The following is a 6,174-nucleotide window of genomic DNA, read 5'->3' as shown; positions in this document are numbered from 1 at the left end:
GGTCACAGGAAACCGCTGATGTGGCAGAGGCGTCTGAGGGATATGAATCTGCTGGAGTTCTGGTGGCTTCGTCTGAAGATTCTCAAAGGAGCTGGGTCATGGATTCCGACTGCACCTATCACATGTGCCCGGTGAAGGAGTTCTTTGAGAATCTTGATCAAAAACAGCATGGGAATGTGCTGCTTGGAAATAACAAAGCTTGTCGTGTACAAGGAGTCGGATCGGTGAGGCTGAAGATGTTTGACAACCGAGAGGTGGTATTGAAGGATGTGAGGTATGTGCCCGAACTAAAGAGAAACTTGATTTCTATTAGTTTGTTTGATCTTGGAGGTTACACCACAAAAGTTGAAGATGGAGTGATGAGGGTATGTTCTGGAGATTCTGTGGTTGTCAAAGGCAGAAGGAGGAATGGCTTGTACATTTTGGAGGGATCGACTGTCATTGGTCATGTCTCAGTAGCAAGTGGGACTGAGAATACCTCTCGGCTCTAGCACTTGAGGATGGGACACATCAGTGAGAAGGGTCTTGAAGAATTGGAGAAGCAAGGCTTACTTCTGGGAGACAAACTGCAGAAGCTGGATTTCTGTGACCATTGTGTCTTAGGGAAATCACACAGGATACCGTTCGGTAAAGGGAAGCACTCAACCAAACGACCCTTTGAATATGTCCATGCTGACTTGTGGGGACCAACAAGAACCTTAACTCATGGTGGAGGGGTGTATTTCTTAAGTATAATTGATGATTTTTCAAGAAGAGTGTGGATTTACGTTCTAAGAAATAAGTCTGAAACGTTTCAAAGGTTCAAAGAGTGGCACACACAGATCGAGAACCAATTGGGATGTAGGCTGAAATGTCTAAGAACAGATAATGGGCTGGAGTTCGTTTTAGAGGAGTTTAATGTGTTTTGCAAAGAGAAAGGGATCAGGAGGCACATGACTGTTGTTGGAACTCCTCAACAGAATGGTTTGGCTGAAAGGATGAATAGAACAATTCTGGAGAGGGTTCGGTGCATGTTGCTGGGATTAGGGTTGTCAAAGGCTTTCTGGGGAGAGGCTGCCAATACAACCGTTTATCTGATTAACAAGAGTCCGTCTTTGGCTCTCAACTTTAAAACGCCAATGGAGGTGTGGAGTGGATGACCGGCTGATTACTCACACTTGAGAGTGTTTGGTTCTTTGGCGTTTGCTCATGTCAGAGGTGATAAGCTGGATTCCCGAGTAGTGAGATGTGTATTTCTTGGATACGCCGAAGGTGTTAAGGGATACAGGTTGTGGAGGTTAGATTCTAAACCTTCAAAATTAATCATTAGCAGGGATGTCATGTTTGATGAAACAAGGATGACAATGCATGCTGAAAACTCTGGAAGCGAGAAGAAGACTCTCGTGGAGGTGGAGCATACTACCGAACGGGCTGTTCGGTCGTTGACTGAGGAAGACCGAACGGATGAAGGGCAAGATGAAAACTTTCAGACGCTAGAAGAGAACCGAACGAGTAAAAATGGAACAGACTTTGGTGATGACACAGATGGTATGTCTGGCAATGGAAGTCACTCAAAAGCTGCTGGTCTTGATTTGAGGAACTATCAGCTTGTTTGTGATAGAGAAAGAAGGATCTCTAAGCCGACCAAACGGTTTGGAGAGGCAGATCTGATTTGCTACGCCTTGAACGCTGCTGAAGATCTTGACCGATCGGATGAACCGAAAAGTTACAAGGAGGCTCTTGACAGCAGCGATCGACATCTTTGGCAGGGTGCTATAGAGGAGGAGTTGAAGGCTTTGAAGAAGAATAGCACCTGGAGACTGGTGGATCTGCCAAAGGGTAAGAAGGTTGTAGGTTCAAAATGGATTTTTAAGAAAAAGGATGCTATACCGGGCGGTGAGAAAGCAAGGTACAAAGCAAGGCTTGTTGCCAAAGGCTTTACTCAGATTGAAGGTGTAGATTATCATGAGATTTTTGCTCCAGTGGTTAAGCATTGTTCGGTCAGAGTCCTGATGGCAATAGTTGCTCATTGCAATTTGCATCTTGAACAGTTGGATGTACGAACGACCTTTCTGCATGGCGACTTGGAGGAAACCATCTATATGAAGCAACCGGACGGTTTCGCTGTGGATGATAGGGTGTATCTGTTGCAGAAGTCTCTCTATGGCTTGAAGCAAAGTCCAAGGCAGTGGTACAGGAAATTTGATGATTTTCTGATAAAGCTGAACTTCAAGCGGTGCAATTATGATGACTGTGTATACACTCTGAATCGTGACGGTGAGGTGCTATATCTTCTGCTTTATGTGGATGATATTCTGATTGCCAGCAGCGACAGGAGCATGATCCATGAGATGAAAGCAAAGTTGGGTGATGCTTTCGAAATGAAGGAGCTAGGGGAAGCGAGGCAGATTTTGGGCATAGACATAAAGAGAGATAAACCGAGCGGAAATTTGTTTCTATCTCAGAAGTGTTATTTGCAGAAGGTAATTTCAAGGTATCAGATGGCTGAATCTAAAACTGCTGGCACACCGATTGGTCAACACTTGAAACTTACCAAGGAACAATGCCCAAAGACCGAGAAGGAAAGGAGGAAGATGGAATCTGTTCCATTTTCAAATGGGATTGGGAGCATTATGTATGGCATGGTCTGCACAAGACCTGACCTGGCACATGGTGTTAGTGTTCTCAGTCAGTTTATGTTTGATCCTGGACAAATTCACTGGGAAGCATTGAAGTGGATGCTCAGATATATAAGGGGGTCTCTTAATACTGGATTACTCTTCCAGAATAACTTTCAAGGTGGAGGTTATATTGAAGGTTTTGTTGATTCTGATTTTGCCGGATGCATGGACACTAGGAAATCCCGTTCGGGATATGTGTTTACATTGTTTGGTACTGCTGTTAGTTGGAGGTCTACATTGCAGTCAGTCGTTGCGCTGTCAACTACTGAAGCTGAGTACTGTGCACTTGCTGAAGGAGTTAAGGAGGCACTGTGGTTGAAAGGTTTGGTTCAGGAACTGGGTTTTAATCAAAAGTCTGTCTGTGTTCATTGCGACAGCCAGAGCGCTATTCATCTGGCCAATCATCAGATTTACCATTCCAGAACGAAGCACATTGACGTCAAGCTGCATTTTGTAAGGAGCATAGTGGAATCCGGTGATGTTCAAATCTGCAATATTGCATTCGAAGACAACCCCACATATATGTTGACAAAGCCGCTTGCTAGAGAGAGATTTCTTATGTTGCTGTCCAGGATTGGGTTACTACCGTTCGGTCTCTGATTGTTTCGTCGTCCGGTATTTGCTATCTTGTAATAAATCAAGTCTAGGTGGAGGATTATTGTTTAGACTTGACTTTTTCGTTTGTTAGTTTGTGTTCCGAACGGTTCGAACGGTCTTGTGTGAGACCATCCGGTTGTTTGTGTTGTGCGTTCGGCTTTTGTTTTTTTTTTATGTTTGCTTTCAGTGCTTGAGTTGGTTATATATTGTAACCAACTCCTTGTTTCGAATAAGATATTCACGCAATATTCAGTTTTTCAATCTCTCTGTTTTCTCTTCTACTTTTCTCTATTTTTCTGGGTTTCTTGTTTCCTCTCACGAAACCAACCGTTGTTCCCAAATTTAAAAGCAAAGGTTAGGGTTGTTGGTGATTTTGTCTACACTTTCCCAAATTTAAAAGCAAAGGGTTAGGATTAGAAATGACTTCTTCACAGAGTTGTTGCTCTTGTTCGAAAACAACGGGCAAAGGAGTTTCGCATTCATCACATAGTGTTGTTTTGAGGGGAGTTGGGATAACCCCTATTTGCCACTGTGGTGATATTACTGTAACAAAAGTTTCCAGAACTACAAGGAATGCTGGGAGACAATTTTGGGGATGTCGTCATTACAAGGTTTTTTTAATACCCTACTCACTTTTATGTGTAATGGATTTTCTGTGTTCACCCATTTTTGTGTTTTTCCTAAATAATATGGATTTACAAGTGGGATGTCATGTAACTTTTTCAAGTGATGTTGTGAAGACAACGCTGATGATAGAGATGGTATAAATGTGAGGCAAAGCAAGAGGACCACTGATATCGAAAATAATGTCAAAGAATTGCAGAGAAAGATAAAGTTCTTAGTTGGACTTGTGTTTGTTCATATTGTGTTTCTAGACCACTTTCCCTCCTAATCTTCCCCTTCCTTAAATTCCGCAGCTATACGTTTATTTTCTTTTTCCCCCTCCACGTTCTCTTTTCCCCCTTTATTTAACTTAACCTTTTTGTTTCTATTCCCTTTTCATCCCCTTATCTTTTATCATTATGTTATAGATATTATTTATTTATTATATTTGTTTTCTATAAATTAATTCTTCCTAATATCTACTAAACCTAGAAATATTATACCAATTACCACATGTAGGAATCCCATAACTTCACTAGTGCAGAAAGGGCTTTAGACGTATGTTATTTTGGACTTTTAACGTCACTTTCACAACCGACGTCTATATGGGTGACGTTAATGGGACGTCGAAATTCCAAATAACCGACGTTTATTTAGACGTCAGTTCATGCCATCCCCGACGTCTAAGGCCACTATATAGACGTCGGGCAAGGCTTCAACCGACATCTAATGGCACTATATAGACTTCGATCTATGCCTTAACCGATGTCTACGGGAATATATAGAGGTCGAACATGTCACTAACCAACGTCTATGGTCACTATAAACGTCCGACATAGCACTAACCGACACCTAAGATAGCCGTTGTGTTTTAGTGCAGTTTTGATCCTGTCTTTCAATAGTCAGTACCACATTTTCCCATTGCTAGCTTTCCCACAAGAAAAACTTGTGTCTTTTGCATCTCTTATGACATTTCAACCCAAAACCGAACCTGGGTCCTTGCCTAGTTCCCATTCAACCGCAGAAGGAAAAAATTACGGTAACACGAGAACTAGGCAACGACCCAAGTTCCATTTTGGGTCGAAATGCCATAAAACATCCAAAAGACGCCGCTTTTCTTGTGAGGAAGCTAGCAATGGGAGAATGTGATACTACGTTACCCAAAGAGAGGATCAAAACTGCACTAAAACACAATGAAAACACATTTTAATCGGTTATTAGATGATAACTGATCAAGACACCAATTTAATCGGACTAAAACAAAGTTTAGACAATTGAAATAAAAAAAAAAAAAAAAAAAACGCACCTGCAATGCAATACCGCGAGAGAGAGAAAAGGAGAGGACGAAGAAGATTGTGCGCGTAACTGCGAGAGTGAGAAAAGGAGAGGAGGAAGAAGATGATGTGCGCGTAACTACGAGTTCGCGGTTTATTTAACATGAATTTATGCGTCAGTCATCGTACCAACGGACGTCTATAGATGTCGGCTATCTCACTAATATGATGTTCAAGAGACTTTTCACCTGCCTTTTTCAGGCCATTTAGATGTCGGATGCAAGGAGAGTTGACTTCTAAAGCGTTGAACGAAGTGACTTTTCAGTAATCGGTTAGTCTAGTAGACGACGGGGACCTAGGGGCGTCGACATCTATAAACTTATAGACGTCGGTCCTGAAAAAGGGACGTCTATTTGCCTGTGGGGTAGGTGAATCGCATTAATTGCAGCCACATAGACGTCGGCTGCCTGACTAAACTAACGTCCAAGAGACTATTCAACTGCCTTTTCAGGCCATTTAGACGTCGGACGACGGGGCACTGACATCCAAAGCATTGAACGAAGTGACTTTTCAATAACTGGTCTGTCCAGCAGACATCGATCCTGTACTAAGTGACGTCTAAGTGCCTACGAGGTAGGTGAATCGCATTAATTGCAGAAAAATAAACGTCTGACCCCCGTAACCGACCTCTATATAGTAGAAATAGACTGACTTCTCACCTACCTGTCAAGTCATTGAACGTCTATTTAAGATAAAACTAATGTCTACAATATTATAGACGTCAGCCCACTCCACTATAGTTAATAAATATACACATCAACCATTATTTCACCTATGGAAGACATCATTTTTATGCAATAAACAATAACAAACATTTAAATAAAATTATTCCTCAAATAATGTATATACTAATCAATCCAATGTTAACTTATTTATGAAATTTTATCTCGGATCTTGCAATTTTTGTTAATCTTTTTATTATTATATAAATTTATTTTGTAATTTAATATTTTATTATTATATTTTAATATTATTATATT

Source organism: Vigna radiata, unplaced genomic scaffold (assembly GCF_000741045.1).
Source record: "Vigna radiata var. radiata cultivar VC1973A unplaced genomic scaffold, Vradiata_ver6 scaffold_190, whole genome shotgun sequence".
Classification (NCBI taxonomy): Eukaryota; Viridiplantae; Streptophyta; class Magnoliopsida; order Fabales; family Fabaceae; genus Vigna; species Vigna radiata.
This window is presented reverse-complemented; position numbering follows the sequence as displayed.